We start from the raw sequence: 25,473 nt of genomic DNA on the forward strand, positions 1-25,473 counted from the left end.
TTTTTTTCTTTGTGCTGATAGCTTTGAAGATATGTTCTGATGGTGGTGAGAGGGTAGCACGACTGTCTCCCTGGGGCAATTGGCTAGCGCGATCGGCTGTTAACCGAAAGGTTCAAGTTTTGAGCCCACCCGGTGGTGGTGCGGCGCTTTTTTTTCTTTCGGCTCATAGCTTTGAAGATATGTTCTGATGGTGGTGAGAGTGGAGCTGGACTGTCTCCGTGGCGCAATTGGCTAGCGCGATCGGCTGTTAACCGAAAGGTTGGAGGTTCGAGCCCACCCGGTGGTGGTGCGGCGCTTTTTTTCGGGCTGATAGCTTTGAAGATATGTTCTGATGGTGGTGAGAGTGGAGCAGGACTGTCTCCGTGGCGCAATTGGCTAGCGCGATCGGCTGTTAACCGAAAGGTTGAAGTTTCGAGCCCGCCCGGTGGTGCTGCGGCGCTTTTTTTTCGTTGGTCTGATAGCTTTGAAGATATGTTCTGATGGTGGTGAGAGTGGAGCAGGACTGTCTCGGTGGCGCAATTGGCTAGCGCGATCGGCTGTTAACCATAAGTTTGGAGTTTTGAGCCCTCCCGGGAGTGGTCTGTTCCTTTTTTCTTTGCTTTGATAGCTTTGAAGATATGTTCTGATAGCGGTGAAAGTGGAGCACGACTGTTTCCGTGGCGGAATTGGCTAGTGCGATCGGCTCTTAACCGAAAGGTTGGAGGTTCGAGCCCACCCGGTGGTGGTTTGCACTTTTTTTTCTTTGGGCTGATAGCTTTGAAGAAATGTTCTTATGGTGGTGAGTGTGGAGCAGGACTGTCTTCGTGGCGCAACTGGCTAGTGCAATCGGCTGTTAACCGAAAAGTTGGAGGTTCGAGCGCTCCCGGGAGTGGTGCGTTGCATTTTTCTTTGCGCTGATAGCTTTGAAGATATGATCTGATGGTGGTGAGAGTGGAGCACGACTGTCTCCGCGGCGCAATTGGCTAGCGCGATCGGCTGTTAACCGAAAGTTTGGAGTTTCGAGCCCTCCCGTGAGTGGTGTGTTGCTTTTTTCTTTGCTTTGATAGCTTTGAAGTTATGTTCTGATGGTGTTGAAAGTGGAGCACGACTGTTTCCGTGGCGGAATTGGCTAGTGCGATCGGCTGTTAACCGAAAGGTTGGAGGTTCGAGCCCACCCGGTGGTGGTTTGGCGCTTTTTTTCCTTTGGGCTGATAGCTTTGAAGATATGTTCTGATGGTGGTGAGTGTGGAGCAGGACTGTTTCCGTGGCGCAATTGGCTAGCGCGATCGGCTGTTAATCGAAAGGTTGAAGGTTCGAGTCCTCCCGGGAGTGGTGTGTTGCTTTTTTCTTTGGGCTGATAGCTTTGAAGAAATGTTCTTATGGTGGTGAGTGTGGAGCAGGATTGTCTCCGTGGCGCAATTGGCCAGTGCGATCGGCTGTTAACCGAAAGGTTGGAGGTTCGAGCCCACTCGGTGGTGGTGCGGCGCTTTTTTTTTGGGCTGATAGCTTTGAAGATATGTTTTGATGGTGGTGAGATTGAAGCAGGACTGTCTCCTTGGCGAAATTGGCTAGTGCGATCGGCTGTTAATCGAAAGGTTGAAGGTTCGAGCCCTCCCGGGAGTGGTGTGTTGCTTTTTTCTTTGCGCTGATAGCTTTAAAGATATGTTCTGATGGTGGTGAGAGTGAAGCACGACTGTCTCCGTGGCGCAATTGGCTAGCGCGATCAGTTGTTAACCGAAAGGTTGGAGGTTCGAGCCCACCCGGTGGTGGTGCGGCGCTTTTTTTTCTTTGGGCTGATAGCTTTGAAGAAATGTTCTTATGGTGGTGAGTGTGGAGCAGGACTGTCTCCGTGGCGCAATTGGCTAGTGCGATCAGCTGTTAACCGAAAGGTTGGAGGTTCGAGCCCACCCGGTGGTGGTGCGGCGCTTTTTTTTCTTTGGGCTGATAGCTTTGAAGATATGTTCTGATGGTGGTGAGATTGAAGCAGGACTGTCTCCTTGGCGCAATTGGTTAGTGCGATCAGCTGTTAATTGAAAGGTTGAATGTTCGAGCCCTCCCGGGAGTGGTGTCTTGCTTTTTTCTTTGCGCTGATAGCTTTGAAGATATGTTCTGATGGTGGTGAGAGTGGAGCACGACTGTCTCCGCGGCGCAATTGGCTAGCGCGATCGGCTGTTAACCAGAAGTTTGGAGTTTCGAGCCCTCCCGGGAGTGGTGTGTTGCTTTTTTCTTTGCTTTGATAGCTTTGAAGATATGTTCTGATGGTGGTGAGAGTGGAGCAGGACTGTCTCCGTGGCGCAATTGGCTATTGCGATCGGCTGGTAACCGAAAGGTTGGAGGTTCGAGCCAACCCGGTGGTGGTGCGGCGCTTTTTTTCTTTGGGCTGATAGCTTTGAAGATATGTTCTGATGGTGGTGAGAGTGGAGAAGGACTCTCTCGGTGGCGCAATTGGCTAGCGCGATCGGCTGTTAACCATAAGGTTGGAGTTTTGAGCCCTCCCGGGAGTGGTCTGTTGCTTTTTTCTTTGCTTTGATAGCTTTGAAGATATGTTCTGATGGTGGTGAAAGTGGAGCACGACTGTTTCCGTGGCGGAATTGGCTAGTGCGATCGGCTGTTAGCCGAAAGGTTGGAGGTTCGAGCCCACCCGGTGGTGGTTTGGCGCTTTTTTTCCTTTGGGCTGATAGCTTTGAAGATATGTTCTGATGGTGGTGAGTGTGGAGCAGGACTGTTTCCGTGGCGCAATTGGCTAGCGCGATCGGCTGTTAATCGAAAGGTTGAAGGTTCGAGTCCTCCCGGGAGTGGTGTGTTGCTTTTTTCTTTGCGCTGATAGCTTTGAAGATATGTTCTGATGGTGGTGAGAGTGGAGCAAGACTGTCTCCGTGGCGCAATTGGCTAGTGCGATCGGCTGGTAACCGAAAGGTTGGAAGTTCGAGCCCACCCGGTGGTGGTGCGGTGCTTTTTTTTCTTTGGGCCGATAGCTTTGAAGATATGTTCTGATGGTGGTGAGAGTGGAGCAGGACTGTCTCGGTGGCGCAATTGGCTAGCGCGATCGGCTGTTAACCGAAAGGTTGAAGTTTCGAGCCCGCCCGGTGGTGCTGCGGCGCTTTTTTTTCGTTGGTCTGATAGCTTTGAAGATATGTTCTGATGGTGGTGAGAGTGGAGCAGGACTGTCTCGGTGGCGCAATTGGCTAGCGCGATCGGCTGTTAACCATAAGTTTGGAGTTTTGAGCCCTCCCGGGAGTGGTCTGTTCCTTTTTTCTTTGCTTTGATAGCTTTGAAGATATGTTCTGATGGTGGTGAAAGTGGAGCACGACTGTTTCCGTGGCGGAATTGGCTAGTGCGATCGGCTCTTAACCGAAAGGTTGGAGGTTCGAGCCCACCCGGTGGTGGTTTGCACTTTTTTTTCTTTGGGCTGATAGCTTTGAAGAAATGTTCTTATGGTGGTGAGTGTGGAGCAGGACTGTCTTCGTGGCGCAATTGGCTAGTGCAATCGGCTGTTAACCGAAAAGTTGGAGGTTCGAGCGCTCCCGGGAGTGGTGCGTTGCATTTTTCTTTGCGCTGATAGCTTTGAAGATATGATCTGATGGTGGTGAGAAAGGAGCACGACTGTCTCCGCGGCGCAATTGGCTAGCGCGATCGGCTGTTAACCGAAAGTTTGGAGTTTCGAGCCCTCCCGTGAGTGGTGTGTTGCTTTTTTCTTTGCTTTGATAGCTTTGAAGTTATGTTCTGATGGTGTTGAAAGTGGAGCACGACTGTTTCCGTGGCGGAATTGGCTAGTGCGATCGGCTGTTAACCGAAAGGTTGGAGGTTCGAGCCCACCCGGTGGTGGTTTGGCGCTTTTTTTCCTTTGGGCTGATAGCTTTGAAGATATGTTCTGATGGTGGGGAGTGTGGAGCAGGACTGTTTCCGTGGCGCAATTGGCTAGCGCGATCGGCTGTTAATCGAAAGGTTGAAGGTTCGAGTCCTCCCGGGAGTGGTGTGTTGCTTTTTTCTTTGGGCTGATAGCTTTGAAGAAATGTTCTTATGGTGGTGAGTGTGGAGCAGGATTGTCTCCGTGGCGCAATTGGCCAGTGCGATCGGCTGTTAACCGAAAGGTTGGAGGTTCGAGCCCACTCGGTGGTGGTGCGGCGCTTTTTTTTTGGGCTGATAGCTTTGAAGATATGTTTTGATGGTGGTGAGATTGAAGCAGGACTGTCTCCTTGGCGCAATTGGCTAGTGCGATCGGCTGTTAATCGAAAGGTTGAAGGTTCGAGCCCTCCCGGGAGTGGTGTGTTGCTTTTTTCTTTGCGCTGATAGCTTTAAAGATATGTTCTGATGGTGGTGAGAGTGAAGCACGACTGTCTCCGTGGCGCAATTGGCTAGCGCGATCAGTTGTTAACCGAAAGGTTGGAGGTTCGAGCCCACCCGGTGGTGGTGCGGCGCTTTTTTTTCTTTGGGCTGATAGCTTTGAAGAAATGTTCTTATGGTGGTGAGTGTGGAGCAGGACTGTCTCCGTGGCGCAATTGGCTAGTGCGATCAGCTGTTAACCGAAAGGTTGGAGGTTCGAGCCCACCCGGTGGTGGTGCGGCGCTTTTTTTTCTTTGGGCTGATAGCTTTGAAGATATGTTCTGATGGTGGTGAGATTGAAGCAGGACTGTCTCCTTGGCGCAATTGGTTAGTGCGATCAGCTGTTAATTGAAAGGTTGAATGTTCGAGCCCTCCCGGGAGTGGTGTGTTGCTTTTTTCTTTGCGCTGATAGCTTTGAAGATATGTTCTGATGGTGGTGAGAGTGGAGCACGACTGTCTCCGCGGCGCAATTGGCTAGCGCGATCGGCTGTTAACCGAAAGTTTGGAGTTTCGAGCCCTCACGGGAGTGGTGTGTTGCTTTTTTCTTTGCTTTGATAGCTTTGAAGATATGTTCTGATGGTGGTGAGAGTGGAGCAGGACTGTCTCCGTGGCGCAATTGGCTATTGCGATCGGCTGGTAACCGAAAGGTTGGAGGTTCGAGCCAACCCGGTGGTGGTGCGGCGCTTTTTTTCTTTGGGCTGATAGCTTTGAAGATATGTTCTGATGGTGGTGAGAGTGGAGAAGGACTCTCTCGGTGGCGCAATTGGCTAGCGCGATCGGCTGTTAACCATAAGGTTGGAGTTTTGAGCCCTCCCGGGAGTGGTCTGTTGCTTTTTTCTTTGCTTTGATAGCTTTGAAGATATGTTCTGATGGTGGTGAAAGTGGAGCACGACTGTTTCCGTGGCGGAATTGGCTAGTGCGATCGGCTGTTAGCCGAAAGGTTGGAGGTTCGAGCCCACCCGGTGGTGGTTTGGCGCTTTTTTTCCTTTGGGCTGATAGCTTTGAAGATATGTTCTGATGGTGGTGAGTGTGGAGCAGGACTGTTTCCGTGGCGCAATTGGCTAGCGCGATCGGCTGTTAATCGAAAGGTTGAAGGTTCGAGTCCTCCCGGGAGTGGTGTGTTGCTTTTTTCTTTGCGCTGATAGCTTTGAAGATATGTTCTGATGGTGGTGAGAGTGGAGCAAGACTGTCTCCGTGGCGCAATTGGCTAGTGCGATCGGCTGGTAACCGAAAGGTTGGAAGTTCGAGCCCACCCGGTGGTGGTGCGGTGCTTTTTTTTCTTTGGGCCGATAGCTTTGAAGATATGTTCTGATGGTGGTGAGAGTGGAGCAGGACTGTCTCGGTGGCGCAATTAACTAGCGCGATCGGCTGTTAACCATAAGGTTGGAGTTTTGAGCCCTCCCGGGAGTGGTCTGTTGCTTTTTTCTTTGCTTTGATAGCTTTGAAGATATGTTCTGATGGTGGTGAAAGTGGAGCACGACTGTTTCCGTGGCGGAAGTGGCTAGTGCGATCGGCTGTTAACCGAAAGGTTGGAGGTTCGAGCCCACCCGGTGGTGGTTTGCGCTTTTTTTTCTTTGGGCTGATAGCTTTGAAGAAATGTTCTTATGGTGGTGAGTGTGGAGCAGGACTGTCTCCGTGGCGCAATTGGCTAGTGCGATCGGCTGTTAACCGAAAGGTTGGAGGTTCGAGCGCTCCCGGGAGTGGTGTGTTGCTTTTTTCTTTGCGCTGATAGCTTTGAAGATATGATCTGATGGTGGTGAGTGTGGAGCAGGACTGTCTCCGTGGCGCAATTGGCTAGTGCGATCGGCTGTTAACCGAAAAGTTGGAGGTTCGAGCGCTCCCGGGAGGTGTGTGTTGCTTTTTTCTTTGCGCTGATAGCTTTGAAGATATGTTCTGATGGTGGTGAGAGTGGAGCAGGACTGTCTCGGTGGCGCAATTAACTAGCGCGATCGGCTGTTAACCATAAGGTTGGAGTTTTGAGCCCTCCCGGGAGTGGTCTGTTGCTTTTTTCTTTGCTTTGATAGCTTTGAAGATATGTTCTGATGGTGGTGAAAGTGGAGCACGACTGTTTCCGTGGCGGAATTGGCTAGTGCGATCGGCTGTTAACCGAAAGGTTGGAGGTTCGAGCCCACACGGTGGTGGTTTGCGCTTTTTTTTCTTTGGGCTGATAGCTTATAAGAAATGTTCTTATGGTGGTGAGTGTGGAGCAGGACTGTCTCCGTGGCGCAATTGGCTAGTGCGATCGGCTGTTAACCGAAAAGTTGGAGGTTCGAGCGCTCCCGGGATTGGTGTGTTGCTTTTTTCTTTGCGCTGATAGCTTTGAAGATATGATCTGATGGTGGTGAGAGTGGAGCACGACTGTCTCCGCGGCGCAATTGGCTAGCGCGATCGGCTGTTAACCGAAAGTTTGGAGTTTCGAGCCCACCCGGTGGTGGTTTGGCGCTTTTTTTTCTTTGGGCTGATAGCTTTGAAGATATGTTCTGATGGTGGTGAGTGTGGAGCAGGACTGTTTCCGTGGCGCAATTGGCTAGCGCGATCGGCTGTTAACCGAAAGGTTGGAGTTTCGAGCACACCCGGTGGTGGTGCGGCGCTTTTTTTTCTTTGGGCTGATAGCTTTGAAGATATGTTCTGATGGTGGTGAGAGTGGAGCAGGACTATCTCCGTGTCGCAATTGGCTAGCGCGATCGGCTGTTAACAGAAAGGTTGGAGGTTCGAGCCCACCCGGTGGTGGTTTGGCGCTTTTTCTTTCTTTGGGCTGATAGCTTTGAAGAAATGTTCTTATGGTGGTGAGTGTGGAGCAGGATTGTCTCCGTGGCGCAATTGGCCAGTGCGATCGGCTGTTAACCGAAAGGTTGGAGGTTCGAGCCCACTCGGTGGTGGTGCGGCGCTTTTTTTTGGGCTGATAGCTTTGAAGATATGTTCTGATGGTGGTGAGATTGAAGCAGGACTGTCTCCTTGGCGCAATTGGCTAGTGCGATCGGCTGTTAATCGAAAGGTTGAAGGTTCGAGCCCTCCCGGGAGTGGTGTGTTGCTTTTTTCTTTGCGCTGATAGCTTTGAAGATATGTTCTGATGGTCGTGAGAGTGGAGCACGACTGTCTCCGCGGCGCAATGGGCTAGCGCGATCGGCTGTTAATCGAAAAGTTGGAGGTTCGAGCCCTCCCGGTAGTGGTGTGTTGCTTTTTTCTTTGCGCTGATAGCTTTAAAGATATGTTCTGATGGTGGTGAGAGTGAAGCACGACTGTCTCCGTGGCGCAATTGGCTAGCGCGATCAGTTGTTAACCGAAAGGTTGGAGGTTCGAGCCCACCCGGTGGTGGTGCGGCGCTTTTTTTTCTTTGGGCTGATAGCTTTGAAGAAATGTTCTTATGGTGGTGAGTGTGGAGCAGGACTGTCTCCGTGGCGCAATTGGCTAGTGCGATCAGCTGTTAACCGAAAGGTTGGAGGTTCGAGCCCACCCGGTGGTGGTGCGGCGCTTTTTTTTCTTTGGGCTGATAGCTTTGAAGATATGTTCTGATGGTGGTGAGATTGAAGCAGGACTGTCTCCTTGGCGCAATTGGCTAGTGCGATCGGCTGTTAATTGAAAGGTTGAAGGTTCGAGCCCTCCCGGGAGTGGTGTGTTGCTTTTTCTTTGCGCTGATAGCTTTGAAGATATGTTCTGATGGTGGTGAGAGTGGAGCACGACTGTCTCCGCGGCGCAATTGGCTAGCGCGATTGGCTGTTAACCGAAAGTTTGGAGTTTCGAGCCCTCCCGGGAGTGGTGTGTTGCTTTTTTCTTTGCTTTGATAGCTTTGAAGATATGTTCTGATGGTGGTGAGAGTGAAGCAGGACTGTCTCCGTGGCGCAATTGGCTATTGCGATCGGCTGGTAACCGAAAGGTTGGAGGTTCGAGCCAACCCGGTGGTGGTGCGGCGCTTTTCTTTTCTTTGGGCTGATAGCTTTGAAGATATGTTCTGATGGTGGTGAGAGTGGAGAAGGACTGTCTCGGTGGCGCAATTGGCTAGCGCGATCGGCTGTTAACCATAAGGTTGGAGTTTTGAGCCCTCCCGGGAGTGGTCTGTTGCTTTTTTCTTTGCTTTGATAGCTTTGAAGATATGTTCTGATGGTGGTGAAAGTGGAGCACGACTGTTTCCGTGGCGGAATTGGCTAGTGCGATCGGCTGTTAGCTGAAAGGTTGGAGGTTCGAGCCCACCCGGTGGTGGTTTGGCGCTTTTTTTCCTTTGGGCTGATAGCTTTGAAGATATGTTCTGATGGTGGTGAGTGTGGAGCAGGACTGTTTCCGTGGCGCAATTGGCTAGCGCGATCGGCTGTTAATCGAAAGGTTGAAGGTTCGAGTCCTCCCGGGAGTGGTGTGTTGCTTTTTTCTTTGCGCTGATAGCTTTGAAGATATGTTCTGATGGTGGTGAGAGTGGAGCACGACTGTCTCCGTGGCGCAATTGGCTAGCGCGATCGGCTGTTAACCGAAAGTGGAGTTTCGAGCCCTCCCGGGAGTGGTGTGTTGCTTTTTCTTTGCTTTGATAGCTTTGAAGATATGTTCTGATGGTGGTGAGAGTGGAGCAGGACTGTCTCCGTGGCGTAATTGGCTAGTGCGATCGGCTGGTAACCGAAAGGTTGGAAGTTCGAGCCCACCCGGTGGTGGTGCGGTGCTTTTTTTTCTTTGGGCAGATAGCTTTGAAGATATGTTCTGATGGTGGTGACAGTGGAGCAGGACTGTCTCGGTGGCGCAATTAACTAGCGCGATCGGCTGTTAACCATAAGGTGTGAGTTTTGAGCCCTCCTGGGAGTGGTCTGTTGCTTTTTTCTTTGCTTTAATAGCTTTGAAGATATGTTCTGATGGTGGTGAAAGTGGAGCACGACTGTTTCCGTGGCGGAATTGGCTAGTGCGATCGGCTGTTAACCGAAAGGTTGGAGGTTCGAGCCCACCCGGTGGTGGTTTGCGCTTTTTTTTCTTTGGGCTGATAGCTTTGAAGAAATGTTCTTATGGTGGTGAGTGTGGAGCAGGACTGTCTCCGTGGCGCAATTGGCTAGTGCGATCGGCTGTTAACCGAAAAGTTGGAGGTTCGAGCGCTCCCGGGAGTGGTGTGTTGCTTTTTTCTTTGCGCTGATAGCTTTGAAGATATGATCTGATGGTAGTGAGTGTGGAGCAGGACTGTCTCCATGGCGCAATTGGCTAGTGCGATCGGCTGTTAACCGAAAAGTTGGAGGTTCGAGCGCTCCCGGGAGGTGTGTGTTGCTTTTTTCTTTGCGCTGATAGCTTTGAAGATATGATCTGATGGTGGTGAGAGTGGAGCACGACTGTCTCCGCGGCGCAATTGGCTAGCGCGATCGGCTGTTAACCGAAAGTTTGGAGTTTCGAGCCCACCCGGTGGTGGTTTGGCGCTTTTTTTTCTTTGGGCTGATAGCTTTGAAGATATGTTCTAATGGTGGTGAGTGTGGAGCAGGACTGTTTCCGTGGCGCAATTGGCTAGCGCGATCGGCTGTTAACCGAAAGGTTGGAGTTTCGAGCACACCCGGTGGTTGTGCGGCGCTTTTTTTTCTTTGGGCTGATAGCTTTGAAGATATGTTCTGATGGTGGTGAGAGTGGAGCAGGACTATCTCCGTGTCGCAATTGGCTAGCGCGATCGGCTGTTAACGGAAAGGTTGGAGGTTCGAGCCCACCCTGTGGTGGTTTGGCGCTTTTTTTTGGGCTGATAGCTTTGAAGAAATGTTCTTATGGTGGTGAGTGTGGAGAAGGACTGTCTCCGTGGCGCAATTGGCCAGTGCGATCGGCTGTTAACCGAAAGGTTGGAGGTTCGAGCCCACCCGGTGGTGGTGCGGCGCTTTTTTTTCTTTGGGCTGATAGCTTTGAAGATATGTTCTGATGGTGGTGAGATTGAAGCAGGACTGTCTCCTTGGCGCAATTGGCTAGTGCGATCGGCTGTTAATCGAAAGGTTGAAGGTTCGAGCCCTCCCGGGAGTGGTGTGTTGCTTTTTTCTTTGCGCTGATAGCTTTGAAGATATGTTCTGATGGTCGTGAGAGTGGAGCACGACAGTCTCCGCGGCGCAATGGGCTAGCGCGATCGGCTGTTAACCGAAAATTTGGAGGTTCGAGCCCACCCGGTGGTGGTGCGGCGCTTTTTTTTCGGGCTGATAGCTTTGAAGATATGTTCTGATGGTGGTGAGAGTGGAGTAGGACTGTCTCCGTGGTGCAATTGGCTAGCGCGATCGGCTGTTAACCAAAAGGTTGGAGGTTCAAGCCCACCCGGTGGTGGTGCGGCGCTTTTTTTTCTTTGGGCTCATAGCTTTGAAGATATGTTCTGATGGTGGTGAGAGTGGAGCAGGACTGTCTCCGTGGCGCAATTGGCTAGCGCGATCGGCTGTTAACCGAAAGGTTGGAGGTTCGAGCCTACCCGGTGGTGGTGCAGCGCTTTTTTTTCTTTGGGCTCATAGCTTTGAAGATATGTTCTGATGGTGGTGAGAGTGGAGCAGGACTGTCTCCGTGGCGCAATTGGCTAGCGCGATCGGCTGTTAACCGAAAGGTTGGAGTTTCAAGCCCACTCGGTGGTGGTGCTGCGCTTTTTTTTCTTTGGGCTGATAACTTTGGAGATATGTTCTGATGGTGGTGAGAGTGGAGCAGGACTGTCTCCGTCCTGCTCCACTGATGTTCTGATGGTGGTGAAAGTGGAGCACGACTGTCTCCGTGGCGGAATTGGCTAGTGCGATCGGCTGTTACCCGAAAGGTTGGAGGTTCGAGCCCACCCGGTGGTGGTGCGGCGCTTTTTTTTCTTTGGGCTGATAGCTTTGAAGATATGTTCTGATGGTGGTGAGATTGAAGCAGGACTGTCTCCTTGGCGCAATTGGCTAGTGCGATCGGCTGTTAATCGAAAGGTTGAAGGTTCGAGCCCTCCCGGGAGTGGTGTGTTGCTTTTTTCTTTGCGCTGATAGCTTTGAAGATATGTTCTGATGGTCGTGAGAGTGGAGCACGACTGTCTCCGCGGCGCAATGGGCTAGCGCGATCGGCTGTTAATCGAAAAGTTGGAGTTTCGAGCCCTCCCGGGAGTGGTGTGTTGCTTTTTTCTTTGCTTTGATAGCTTTGAAGTTATGTTCTGATGGTGGTGAAAGTGGAGCAGGACTGTCTCCGTGGCGTAATTGGCTAGTGCGATCAGCTGTTAACCGAATGTTTGGAGGTTCGAGCCCACCCGGTGGTGGTGCGGCGCTTTTTTTTCTTTGGGCTGATAGCTTTGAAGATATGTTCTGATGGTGGTGAGATTGAAGCAGGACTGTCTCCTTGGCGCAATTGGCTAGTGCGATCGGCTGTTAATTGAAAGGTTGAAGGTTCGAGCCCTCCCGGGAGTGGTGTGTTGCTTTTTTCTTTGCGCTGATAGCTTTGAAGATATGTTCTGATGGTGGTGAGAGTGGAGCACGACTGTCTCCGCGGCGCAATTGGCTAGCGCGATCGGCTGTTAACCGAAAGTTTGGAGTTTCGAGCCCTCCCGGGAGTGGTGTGTTGCTTTTTTCTTTGCTTTGATAGCTTTGAAGATATGTTCTGATGGTGGTGAGAGTGGAGCAGGACTGTCTCCGTGGCGCAATTGGCTATTGCGATCGGCTGGTAACCGAAAGGTTGGAGGTTCGAGCCAACCCGGTGGTGGTGCGGCGCTTTTTTTTCTTTGGGCTGATAGCTTTGAAGATATGTTCTGATGGTGGTGAGAGTGGAGAAGGACTGTCTCGGTGGCGCAATTGGCTAGCGCGATCGGCTGTTAACCATATGGTTGGAGTTTTGAGCCCTCCCGGGAGTGGTCTGTTGCTTTTTTCTTTGCTTTGATAGCTTTGAAGATATGTTCTGATGGTGGTGAAAGTGGAGCACGACTGTTTCCGTGGCGGAATTGGCTAGTGCGATCGGCTGTTAGCTGAAAGGTTGGAGGTTCGAGCCCACCCGGTGGTGGTTTGGCGCTTTTTTTTCTTTGGGCTGATAGCTTTGAAGATATGTTCTGATGGTGGTGAGTGTGGAGCAGGACTGTTTCCGTGGCGCAATTGGCTAGCGCGATCGGCTGTTAATCGAAAGGTTGAAGGTTCGAGTCCTCCCGGGAGTGGTGTGTTGCTTTTTTCTTTGCGCTGATAGCTTTGAAGATATGTTCTGATGGTGGTGAGAGTGGAGCACGACTGTTTCCGTGGCGCAATTGGCTAGCGCGATCGGCTGTTAACCGAAAGTTTGGAGTTTCGAGCCCACCCGGGAGTGGTGTGTTGCTTTTTTCTTTGCTTTGATAGCTTTGAAGATATGTTCTGATGGTGGTGAGAGTGGAGCAGGACTGTCTCCGTGGCGCAATTGGCTAGTGCGATCGGCTGGTAACCGAAAGGTTGGAAGTTCGAGCCCACCCGGTGGTGGTGCGGTGCTTTTTTTCTTTGGGCCGATAGCTTTGAAGATATGTTCTGATGGTGGTGAGAGTGGAGCAGGACTGTCTCGGTGGCGCAATTAACTAGCGCGATCGGCTGTTAACCATAAGGTTGGAGTTTTGAGCCCTCCCGGGAGTGGTCTGTTGCTTTTTTCTTTGCTTTGATAGCTTTGAAGATATGTTCTGATGGTGGTGAAAGTGGAGCACGACTGTTTCCGTGGCGGAATTGGCTAGTGCGATCGGCTGTTAACCGAAAGGTTGGAGGTTCGAGCCCACCCGGTGGTGGTTTGCGCTTTTTTTTCTTTGGGCTGATAGCTTTGAAGAAATGTTCTTATGGTGGTGAGTGTGGAGCAGGACTGTCTCCGTGGCGCAATTGGCTAGTGCGATCGGCTGTTAACCGAAAAGTTGGAGGTTCGAGCGCTCCCGGGAGTGGTGTGTTGCTTTTTTCTTTGCGCTGATAGCTTTGAAGATATGATCTGATGGTGGTGAGTGTGGAGCAGGACTGTCTCCGTGGCGCAATTGGCTAGTGCGATCGGCTGTTAACCGAAAAGTTGGAGGTTCGAGCGCTCCCGGGAGGTGTGTGTTGCTTTTTTCTTTGCGCTGATAGCTTTGAAGATATGATCTGATGGTGGTGAGAGTGGAGCACGACTGTCTCCGCGGCGCAATTGGCTAGCGCGATCGGCTGTCAACCGAAAGTTTGGAGTTTCGAGCCCACCCGGTGGTGGTTTGGCGCTTTTTTTTTCTTTGGGCTGATAGCTTTGAAGATATGTTCTAATGGTGGTGAGTGTGGAGCAGGACTGTCTCCGTGGCGCAATTGGCTATTGCGATCGGCTGTTAACCGAAAGGTTGGAGTTTCGGGCACACCCGGTGGTTGTGCGGTGCTTTTTTTTCTTTGGGCTGATAGCTTTGAAGATATGTTCTGATGGTGGTGAGAGTGGAGCAGGACTATCTCCGTGTCGCAATTGGCTAGCGCGATCGGCTGTTAACGGAAAGGTTGGAGGTTCGAGCCCACCCTGTGGTGGTTTGGCGCTTTTTTTTCTTTGGGCTGATAGCTTTGAAGAAATGTTCTTATGGTGGTGAGTGTGGAGAAGGACTGTCTCCGTGGCGCAATTGGCCAGTGCGATCGGCTGTTAACCGAAAGGTTGGAGGTTCGAGCCCACCCGGTGGTGGTGGGGCGCTTTTTTTTCTTTGGGCTGATAGCTTTGAAGATAAGTTCTGATGGTGGTGAGATTGAAGCAGGACTGTCTCCTTGGTGCAATTGGCTAGTGCGATCGGCTGTTAATCGAAAGGTTGAAGGTTCGAGCCCTCCCGGGAGTGGTGTGTTGCTTTTTTCTTTGCGCTGATAGCTTTGAAGATATGTTCTGATGGTCGTGAGAGTGGAGCACGACTGTCTCCGCGGCGCAATGGGCTAGCGCGATCGGCTGTTAACCGAAAAATTGGAGGTTCGAGCCCACCCGGTGGTGGTGCGGCGCTTTTTTTTCGGGCTGATAGCTTTGAAGATATGTTCTGATGGTGGTGATAGTGGAGTAGGACTGTCTCCGTGGTGCAATTGGCTAGCGCGATCGGCTGTTGACCAAAAGGTTGGAGGTTCAAGCCCACCCGGTGGTGGTGCGGCGCTTTTTTTTCTTTGGGCTCATAGCTTTGAAGATATGTTCTGATGGTGGTGAGAGTGGAGCAGGACTGTCTCCGTGGCGCAATTGGCTAGCGCGATCGGCTGTTAACCGAAAGGTTGGAGGTTCGAGCCTACCCGGGGGTGGTGCAGCGCTTTTTTTTCTTTGGGCTCATAGCTTTGAAGATATGTTCTGATGGTGGTGAGAGTGGAGCAGGACTGTCTCCGTGGCGCAATTGGCTAGCGCGATCGGCTGTTAACCGAAAGGTTGGAGTTTCAAGCCCACTCGGTGGTGGTGCTGCGCTTTTTTTTCTTTGGGCTGATAACTTTGGAGATATGTTCTGATGGTGGTGAGAGTGGAGCAGGACTGTCTCCGTCCTGCTCCACTGATGTTCTGATGGTGGTGAAAGTGGAGCACGACTGTTTCCGTGGCGGAATTGGCTAGTGCGATCGGCTGTTAACCGAAAGGTTGGAGGTTCAAGCCCACCGGGTGGTGGTGCGGCGCTTTTTTTTCTTTGGGCTGATAGCTTTGAAGATATGTTCTGATGGTAGTGAGATTGAAGCAGGACTGTCTCCTTGGCGCAATTGGCTAGTGCGATCGGCTGTTAATCGAAAGGTTGAAGGTTCGAGCCCTCCCGAGAGTGGTGTGTTGCTTTTTTCTTTGCGCCGATAGCTTTGAAGATATGTTCTGATGGTCGTGAGAGTGTAGCACGACTGTCTCCGCGGCGCAATGGGCTAGCGCGATCGGCTGTTAATCGAAAAGTTGGAGTTTCGAGCCCTCCCGGGAGTGGTGTGTTGCTTTTTTCTTTGCTTTGATAGCTTTGAAGTTATGTTCTGATGGTGGTGAAAGTGGAGCACGACTGTTTCCGTGTCGGAATTAGCTAGTGCGATCGGCTGTTAACCGAAAGGTTGGAGGTTCGAGCCCACCCGGTGGTTGTTTGGCGCTTTTTTTTCTTTGGGCTGATAGCTTTGAAGATATGTTCTGATGGTGGTGAGTGTGGAGCAGGACTGTTTCCGTGGCGCAATTGGCTAGCGCGATCGGCTGTTAACCGAAAGGTTGGAGTTTCGAGCACACCCGGTGGTGGTGCGGCGCTTTTTTTTCTTTGGGCTGATAGCTTTGAAGATATGTTCTGATGGTGGTGAGAGTGGAGCAGGACTGTCTCCGTGTCGCAATTGGCTAGCGCGATCGGCTGTTAACGGAAAGGTTGGAGTTTCGATCCCACCCGGTGGCGATGCGGCGCTTTTTTTTCTTTGGGCTGATAGCTTTGAAGATATGTTCTAATGGTGGTGAGAGTGGACCACGACTGTCTCCGTGTCGCAATTGGCTAGCGCGATCGGCTGTTAACCGAAAGGTTGAAGTTTCGAGCCCACCCGGTGGTGCTGCGGCGCTTTTTTTTCGTTGGTCTGATAGCTTTGAAGATATGTTCTGATGGTGGTGAGAGTGGAGCAGGACTGTCTCGGTGGCGCAATTGGCTAGCGCGATCGGCTGTTAACCATAAGGTTGGAGTTTTGAGCCCTCCCGGGAGTGGTGTGTTGCTTTTTTCTTTGCGCTGATAGCTTTGAAGATATGTTCTGATGGTCGTGAGAGTGGAGCACGACTGTCTCCGCGGCGCAATGGGCTAGCGCGATCGGCTGTTAATCAAAAAGTTAGAGTTTCGAGCCCTCCCGGGAGTGGTGTGTTGCTTTTTTCTTTGCTTTGATAGCTTTGAAGTTATGTTCTGATGGTGGTGAAAGTGGAGCAGGACTGTCTCCGTGGCGCAATTGGCTAGTGCGATCAGCTGTTAACCGAAAGGTTGGAGGTTCGAGCCCACCCGGTGGTGGTGCGGCGCTTTTTTTTCTTTGGGCTGATAGCTTTGAAGATATGTTCTGATGGTGGTGAGATTGAAGCAGGACTGTCTCCTTGGCGCAATTGGCTAGTGCGATCGGCTGGTAATTGAAAGGTTGAAGGTTCGAGCCCTCCCGGGAGTGGTGTGTTGCTTTTTTCTTTGCGCTGATAGCTTTGAAGATATGTTCTGATGGTGGTGAGAGTGGAGCACGACTGTCTCCGCGGCGCAATTGGCTAGCGCGATCGGCTGTTAACCGAAAGTTTGGAGTTTCGAGCCCACCCGGGAGTGGTGTGTTGCTTTTTTCTTTGCTTTGATAGCTTTGAAGATATGTTCTGATGGTGGTGAGAGTGGAGCAGGACTGTCTCCGTGGCGCAATTGGCTAGTGCGATCGGCTGGTAACCGAAAGGTTGGAAGTTCGAGCCCACCCGGTGGTGGTGCGGTGCTTTTTTTCTTTGGGCCGATAGCTTTGAAGATATGTTCTGATGGTGGTGAGAGTGGAGCAGGACTGTCTCGGTGGCGCAATTAACTAGCGCGATCGGCTGTTAACCATAAGGTTTGAGTTTTGAGCCCTCCCGGGAGTGGTCTGTTGCTTTTTTCTTTGCTTTGATAGCTTTGAAGATATGTTCTGATGGTGGTGAGATTGAAGCAGGACTGTCTCCTTGGCGCATTTGGCTAGTGCGATCGGCTGTTAATCGAAAGGTTGAAGGTTCGAGCCCTCCCGGGAGTGGTGTGTTGCTTTTTTCTTTGCGCTGATAGATTTGAAGATATGTTCTGATGGTCGTGAGAGTGGAGCGCGACTGTCTCCGCGGCGCAATGGGCTAGCGCGATCGGCTGTTAACCGAAAAATTGGAGGTTCGAGCCCACCCAGTGGTGGTGCGGCGCTTTTTTTTCGGGCTGATAGCTTTGAAGATATGTTCTGATGGTGGTGAGAGTGGAGTAGGACTGTCTCCGTGGTGCAATTGGCTAGCGCGATCGGCTGTTAACCAAAAGGTTGGAGGTTCAAGCCCACCCGGTGGTGGTGCGGCGCTTTTTTTTCTGCGGGCTCATAGCTTTGAAGATATGTTCTGATGGTGGTGAGAGTGGAGCAGGATTGTCTCCGTGGCGCAATTGGCTAGCGCGATCGGCTGTTAACCGAAAGGTTGGAGGTTCGAGCCTACCCGCGGGTGGTGCAGCGCTTTTTTTTCTTTGGGCTCATAGCTTTGAAGATATGTTCTGATGGTGGTGAGAGTGGAGCAGGACTGTCTCCGTGGCGCAATTGGCTAGCGCGATCGGCTGTTAACCGAAAGGTTGGAGTTTCAAGCCCTTTCGGTGGTGGTGCTGCGCTTTTTTTTCTTTGGGCTAATAACTTTGGAGATATGTTCTGATGGTGGTGAGAGTGGAGCAGGACTGTCTCCGTCCTGCTCCACTGATGTTCTGATGGTGGTGAGATTGAAGCAGGACTGTCTCCTTGGCGCAATTGGCTAGTGCGATCGGCTGTTCATCGAAAGGTTGAAGGTTCGAGCCCTCCCGGGAGTGGTGTGTTGCTTTTTTCTTTGCGCTGATAGCTTTGAAGATATGTTCTGATGGTCGTGAGAGTGGAGCACGACTGTCTCCGCGGCGCAATGGGCTAGCGCGATCGGCTGTTAATCGAAAAGTTGGAGTTTCGAGCCCTCCCGGGAGTGGTGTGTTGCTTTTTTCTTTGCTTTGATAGCTTTGAAGTTATGTTCTGATGGTGGTGAAAGTGGAGCACGACTGTTTCCGGGTCGGAATTAGCTAGTGCGATCGGCTGTTAACCGAAAGGTTGGAGGTTCGAGCCCACCCGGTGGTTGTTTGGCGCTTTTTTTTTCTTTGGGCTGATAGCTTTGAAGATATGTTCTGATGGTGGTGAGTGTGGAGCAGGACTGTTTCCGTGGCGCAATTGGCTAGCGCGATCGGCTGTTAACCGAAAGGTTGGAGTTTCGAGCACACCCGGTGGTGGTGCGGCGCTTTTTTTTCTTTGGGCTGATAGCTTTGAAGATATGTTCTGATGGTGGTGAGAGTGGAGCAGGACTGTCTCCGTGTCGCAATTGGCTAGCGCGATCGGCTGTTAACGGAAAGGTTGGAGTTTCGATCCCACCCGGTGGCGATGCGGCGCTTTTTTTTCTTTGGGCTGATAGCTTTGAAGATATGTTCTAATGGTGGTGAGAGTGGACCACGACTGTCTCCGTGTCGCAATTGGCTAGCGCGATCGGCTGTTAACCGAAAGGTTGAAGTTTCGAGCCCACCCGGTGGTGCTGCGGCGCTTTTTTTTCGTTGGTCTGATAGCTTTGAAGATATGTTCTGATGGTGGTGAGAGTGGAGCAGGACTGTCTCGGTGGCGCAATTGGCTAGCGCGATCGGCTGTTAACCATAAGGTTGGAGTTTTGAGCCCTCCCGGGAGTGGTCTGTTGCTTTTTCTTTGCTTTGATAGCTTTGAAGATATGTTCTGATGTTGGTGAAAGTGGAGCACGACTGTCTCCGTGGCGGAATTGGCTAGTGCGATCGGCTGTTAACCGAAAGGTTTGAGGTTCGAGCCCACCCGGTGGTGGTTTGGCGCTTTTTTTGGGCTGATAGCTTTGAAGAAATGTTCTTATGGTGGTGAGTGTGGAGCAGGACTGTCTCCGAGGCGCAATTGGCTAGTGCGATCGGCTGTTAACCGAAAAGTTGGAGGTTCGAGCGCTCCCGGGAGTGGTGTGTTGCTTTTTTCTTTGCGCTGATAGCTTTGAAGATATGTTCTGATAGTGGTGAGAGTGGAGCACGACTGTCTCCGCGGCGCAATTGGCTAGCGCGATCGGCTGTTAACCGAAAGTTTGGAGTTTCGAGTCCTCCCGGGAGTGGTGTGTTGCTTTTTTCTTTGCTTTGATAGCTGTGAAGATATGTTCTGATGGTGGTGAAAGTGGAGCACGACTGTTTCCGTGGCGGAATTGGCTAGTGCGATCGGCTGTTAATCGAAAAGTTGGAGTTTCGAGCACACCCGGTGGTGGTGCGGCGCTTTTTTTTTGGGCTGATAACTTTGAAGATATGTTCTGATGGTGGTGAGAGTGGAGCAGGACTGTCTCCATGTCGCAATTGGCTAGCGCGATCGGCTGTTAACCGAAAGGTTGGAGTTTCGATCCCACCCGGTGGTGATGCGGCGCTTTTTTTGCTTTGGGCTGATAGCTTTGAAGATGTGTTCTGATGGTGGTGAGAGTGGACCACGACTGTCTCCGTGTCGCAATTGGCTAGCGTGATCGGCTGATAACCGAAAGATTGGAGGTTCGAGCCCACCCGGTGGTGGTGCGGCGCTTTTTTTTCTTTGGGCTGATAGCTCTGAAGAAATGTTCTGACAGTGGTGAGAGTGGAGCACGACTGTCTCCGTGGCGCAAATGGCTAGCGCGATCGGCTTTTAACCGAAAGGTTGGAGGTTTGAGCCCACCCGGTGGTGGTGCGGCGCTTTTTTTTCTTTGGGCTGATAGCTTTGAAGATATGTTCTGATGGTGGTGAGATTGAAGCAGGACTGTCTCCTTGGCGCAATTGGCTAGTGCGATCGGCTGTTAATCGAAAGGTTGAAGGTGCGAGCCTTCCCGGTAGTGGTGTGTTGCTTTTTTCTTTGCGCTGATAGCTTTGAAGATATGTTCTGATGGTCGTGAGAGTGGAGCACGACTGTCTCCGCGGCGCAATGGGCTAGCGCGATCGGCTGTTAACCGAAAAATTGGAGGTTCGAGCCCACCCGGTGGTGGTGCGGCGCTTTTTTTTCGGGCTGATAGCTTTGAAGATATGTTCTGATGGTGGTGATAGTGGAGTAGGACTGTCTCCGTGGTGCAATTGGCTAGCGCGATCGGCTGTTGACCAAAAGGTTGGAGGTTCAAGCCCACCCGGTGGTGGTGCGGCGCTTTTTTTTCTTTGGGCTCATAGCTTTGAAGATATGTTCTGATGGTGGTGAGAGTGGAGCAGGACTGTCTCCGTGGCGCAATTGGCTAGCGCGATCGGCTGTTAACCGAAAGGTTGGAGGTTCGAGCCTACCCGGGGGTGGTGCAGCGCTTTTTTTTCTTTGGGCTCATAGCTTTGAAGATATGTTCTGATGGTGGTGAGAGTGGAGCAGGACTGTCTCCGTGGCGCAATTGGCTAGCGCGATCGGCTGTTAACCGAAAGGTTGGAGTTTCAAGCCCACTCGGTGGTGGTGCTGCGCTTTTTTTTCTTTGGGCTGATAACTTTGGAGATATGTTCTGATGGTGGTGAGAGTGGAGCAGGACTGTCTCCGTCCTGCTCCACTGATGTTCTGATGGTGGTGAAAGTGGAGCACGACTGTTTCCGTGGCGGAATTGGCTAGTGCGATCGGCTGTTAACCGAAAGGTTGGAGGTTCAAGCCCACCGGGTGGTGGTGCGGCGCTTTTTTTTCTTTGGGCTGATAGCTTTGAAGATATGTTCTGATGGTAGTGAGATTGAAGCAGGACTGTCTCCTTGGCGCAATTGGCTAGTGCGATCGGCTGTTAATCGAAAGGTTGAAGGTTCGAGCCCTCCCGAGAGTGGTGTGTTGCTTTTTTCTTTGCGCCGATAGCTTTGAAGATATGTTCTGATGGTCGTGAGAGTGTAGCACGACTGTCTCCGCGGCGCAATGGGCTAGCGCGATCGGCTGTTAATCGAAAAGTTGGAGTTTCGAGCCCTCCCGGGAGTGGTGTGTTGCTTTTTTCTTTGCTTTGATAGCTTTGAAGTTATGTTCTGATGGTGGTGAAAGTGGAGCACGACTGTTTCCGTGTCGGAATTAGCTAGTGCGATCGGCTGTTAACCGAAAGGTTGGAGGTTCGAGCCCACCCGGTGGTTGTTTGGCGCTTTTTTTTCTTTGGGCTGATAGCTTTGAAGATATGTTCTGATGGTGGTGAGTGTGGAGCAGGACTGTTTCCGTGGCGCAATTGGCTAGCGCGATCGGCTGTTAACCGAAAGGTTGGAGTTTCGAGCACACCCGGTGGTGGTGCGGCGCTTTTTTTTCTTTGGGCTGATAGCTTTGAAGATATGTTCTGATGGTGGTGAGAGTGGAGCAGGACTGTCTCCGTGTCGCAATTGGCTAGCGCGATCGGCTGTTAACGGAAAGGTTGGAGTTTCGATCCCACCCGGTGGCGATGCGGCGCTTTTTTTTCTTTGGGCTGATAGCTTTGAAGATATGTTCTAATGGTGGTGAGAGTGGACCACGACTGTCTCCGTGTCGCAATTGGCTAGCGCGATCGGCTGTTAACCGAAAGGTTGAAGTTTCGAGCCCACCCGGTGGTGCTGCGGCGCTTTTTTTTCGTTGGTCTGATAGCTTTGAAGATATGTTCTGATGGTGGTGAGAGTGGAGCAGGACTGTCTCGGTGGCGCAATTGGCTAGCGCGATCGGCTGTTAACCATAAGGTTGGAGTTTTGAGCCCTCCCGGGAGTGGTGTGTTGCTTTTTTCTTTGCGCTGATAGCTTTGAAGATATGTTCTGATGGTCGTGAGAGTGGAGCACGACTGTCTCCGCGGCGCAATGGGCTAGCGCGATCGGCTGTTAATCAAAAAGTTAGAGTTTCGAGCCCTCCCGGGAGTGGTGTGTTGCTTTTTTCTTTGCTTTGATAGCTTTGAAGTTATGTTCTGATGGTGGTGAAAGTGGAGCAGGACTGTCTCCGTGGCGCAATTGGCTAGTGCGATCAGCTGTTAACCGAAAGGTTGGAGGTTCGAGCCCACCCGGTGGTGGTGCGGCGCTTTTTTTTCTTTGGGCTGATAGCTTTGAAGATATGTTCTGATGGTGGTGAGATTGAAGCAGGACTGTCTCCTTGGCGCAATTGGCTAGTGCGATCGGCTGGTAATTGAAAGGTTGAAGGTTCGAGCCCTCCCGGGAGTGGTGTGTTGCTTTTTTCTTTGCGCTGATAGCTTTGAAGATATGTTCTGATGGTGGTGAGAGTGGAGCACGACTGTCTCCGCGGCGCAATTGGCTAGCGCGATCGGCTGTTAACCGAAAGTTTGGAGTTTCGAGCCCACCCGGGAGTGGTGTGTTGCTTTTTTCTTTGCTTTGATAGCTTTGAAGATATGTTCTGATGGTGGTGAGAGTGGAGCAGGACTGTCTCCGTGGCGCAATTGGCTAGTGCGATCGGCTGGTAACCGAAAGGTTGGAAGTTCGAGCCCACCCGGTGGTGGTGCGGTGCTTTTTTTCTTTGGGCCGATAGCTTTGAAGATATGTTCTGATGGTGGTGAGAGTGGAGCAGGACTGTCTCGGTGGCGCAATTAACTAGCGCGATCGGCTGTTAACCATAAGGTTTGAGTTTTGAGCCCTCCCGGGAGTGGTCTGTTGCTTTTTTCTTTGCTTTGATAGCTTTGAAGATATGTTCTGATGGTGGTGAGATTGAAGCAGGACTGTCTCCTTGGCGCATTTGGCTAGTGCGATCGGCTGTTAATCGAAAGGTTGAAGGTTCGAGCCCTCCCGGGAGTGGTGTGTTGCTTTTTTCTTTGCGCTGATAGATTTGAAGATATGTTCTGATGGTCGTGAGAGTGGAGCGCGACTGTCTCCGCGGCGCAATGGGCTAGCGCGATCGGCTGTTAACCGAAAAATTGGAGGTTCGAGCCCACCCAGTGGTGGTGCGGCGCTTTTTTTTCGGGCTGATAGCTTTGAAGATATGTTCTGATGGTGGTGAGAGTGGAGTAGGACTGTCTCCGTGGTGCAATTGGCTAGCGCGATCGGCTGTTAACCAAAAGGTTGGAGGTTCAAGCCCACCCGGTGGTGGTGCGGCGCTTTTTTTCTGCGGGCTCATAGCTTTGAAGATATGTTCTGATGGTGGTGAGAGTGGAGCAGGATTGTCTCCGTGGCGCAATTGGCTAGCGCGATCGGCTGTTAACCGAAAGGTTGGAGGTTCGAGCCTACCCGCGGGTGGTGCAGCGCTTTTTTTTCTTTGGGCTCATAGCTTTGAAGATATGTTCTGATGGTGGTGAGAGTGGAGCAGGACTGTCTCCGTGGCGCAATTGGCTAGCGCGATCGGCTGTTAACCGAAAGGTTGGAGTTTCAAGCCCTTTCGGTGGTGGTGCTGCGCTTTTTTTTCTTTGGGCTAATAACTTTGGAGATATGTTCTGATGGTGGTGAGAGTGGAGCAGGACTGTCTCCGTCCTGCTCCACTGATGTTCTGATGGTGGTGAGATTGAAGCAGGACTGTCTCCTTGGCGCAATTGGCTAGTGCGATCGGCTGTTAATCGAAAGGTTGAAGGTTCGAGCCCTCCCGGGAGTGGTGTGTTGCTTTTTTCTTTGCGCTGATAGCTTTGAAGATATGTTCTGATGGTCGTGAGAGTGGAGCACGACTGTCTCCGCGGCGCAATGGGCTAGCGCGATCGGCTGTTAATCGAAAAGTTGGAGTTTCGAGCCCTCCCGGGAGTGGTGTGTTGCTTTTTTCTTTGCTTTGATAGCTTTGAAGTTATGTTCTGATGGTGGTGAAAGTGGAGCACGACTGTTTCCGGGTCGGAATTAGCTAGTGCGATCGGCTGTTAACCGAAAGGTTGGAGGTTCGAGCCCACCCGGTGGTTGTTTGGCGCTTTTTTTTTCTTTGGGCTGATAGCTTTGAAGATATGTTCTGATGGTGGTGAGTGTGGAGCAGGACTGTTTCCGTGGCGCAATTGGCTAGCGCGATCGGCTGTTAACCGAAAGGTTGGAGTTTCGAGCACACCCGGTGGTGGTGCGGCGCTTTTTTTTCTTTGGGCTGATAGCTTTGAAGATATGTTCTGATGGTGGTGAGAGTGGAGCAGGACTGTCTCCGTGTCGCAATTGGCTAGCGCGATCGGCTGTTAACGGAAAGGTTGGAGTTTCGATCCCACCCGGTGGCGATGCGGCGCTTTTTTTTCTTTGGGCTGATAGCTTTGAAGATATGTTCTAATGGTGGTGAGAGTGGACCACGACTGTCTCCGTGTCGCAATTGGCTAGCGCGATCGGCTGTTAACCGAAAGGTTGAAGTTTCGAGCCCACCCGGTGGTGCTGCGGCGCTTTTTTTTCGTTGGTCTGATAGCTTTGAAGATATGTTCTGATGGTGGTGAGAGTGGAGCAGGACTGTCTCGGTGGCGCAATTGGCTAGCGCGATCGGCTGTTAACCATAAGGTTGGAGTTTTGAGCCCTCCCGGGAGTGGTCTGTTGCTTTTTCTTTGCTTTGATAGCTTTGAAGATATGTTCTGATGTTGGTGAAAGTGGAGCACGACTGTCTCCGTGGCGGAATTGGCTAGTGCGATCGGCTGTTAACCGAAAGGTTTGAGGTTCGAGCCCACCCGGTGGTGGTTTGGCGCTTTTTTTGGGCTGATAGCTTTGAAGAAATGTTCTTATGGTGGTGAGTGTGGAGCAGGACTGTCTCCGAGGCGCAATTGGCTAGTGCGATCGGCTGTTAACCGAAAAGTTGGAGGTTCGAGCGCTCCCGGGAGTGGTGTGTTGCTTTTTTCTTTGCGCTGATAGCTTTGAAGATATGTTCTGATAGTGGTGAGAGTGGAGCACGACTGTCTCCGCGGCGCAATTGGCTAGCGCGATCGGCTGTTAACCGAAAGTTTGGAGTTTCGAGTCCTCCCGGGAGTGGTGTGTTGCTTTTTTCTTTGCTTTGATAGCTGTGAAGATATGTTCTGATGGTGGTGAAAGTGGAGCACGACTGTTTCCGTGGCGGAATTGGCTAGTGCGATCGGCTGTTAATCGAAAAGTTGGAGTTTCGAGCACACCCGGTGGTGGTGCGGCGCTTTTTTTTTGGGCTGATAACTTTGAAGATATGTTCTGATGGTGGTGAGAGTGGAGCAGGACTGTCTCCATGTCGCAATTGGCTAGCGCGATCGGCTGTTAACCGAAAGGTTGGAGTTTCGATCCCACCCGGTGGTGATGCGGCGCTTTTTTTGCTTTGGGCTGATAGCTTTGAAGATGTGTTCTGATGGTGGTGAGAGTGGACCACGACTGTCTCCGTGTCGCAATTGGCTAGCGTGATCGGCTGATAACCGAAAGATTGGAGGTTCGAGCCCACCCGGTGGTGGTGCGGCGCTTTTTTTTCTTTGGGCTGATAGCTCTGAAGAAATGTTCTGACAGTGGTGAGAGTGGAGCACGACTGTCTCCGTGGCGCAAATGGCTAGCGCGATCGGCTTTTAACCGAAAGGTTGGAGGTTTGAGCCCACCCGGTGGTGGTGCGGCGCTTTTTTTTCTTTGGGCTGATAGCTTTGAAGATATGTTCTGATGGTGGTGAGATTGAAGCAGGACTGTCTCCTTGGCGCAATTGGCTAGTGCGATCGGCTGTTAATCGAAAGGTTGAAGGTGCGAGCCTTCCCGGTAGTGTTGTGTTGCTTTTTTTTCTTTGGGCTGATAGCTTTGAAGATATGTTCTGATGGCGGTGAGTGTGGAGCAGGACTGTCTCCGTGGCGCAATTGGCTAGTGCGATCGGCTGTTAACCG

The sequence above is a fragment of the Rhipicephalus microplus genome, unplaced genomic scaffold (assembly GCF_043290135.1).
Source record: "Rhipicephalus microplus isolate Deutch F79 unplaced genomic scaffold, USDA_Rmic scaffold_53, whole genome shotgun sequence".
Classification (NCBI taxonomy): domain Eukaryota; kingdom Metazoa; phylum Arthropoda; class Arachnida; order Ixodida; family Ixodidae; genus Rhipicephalus; species Rhipicephalus microplus.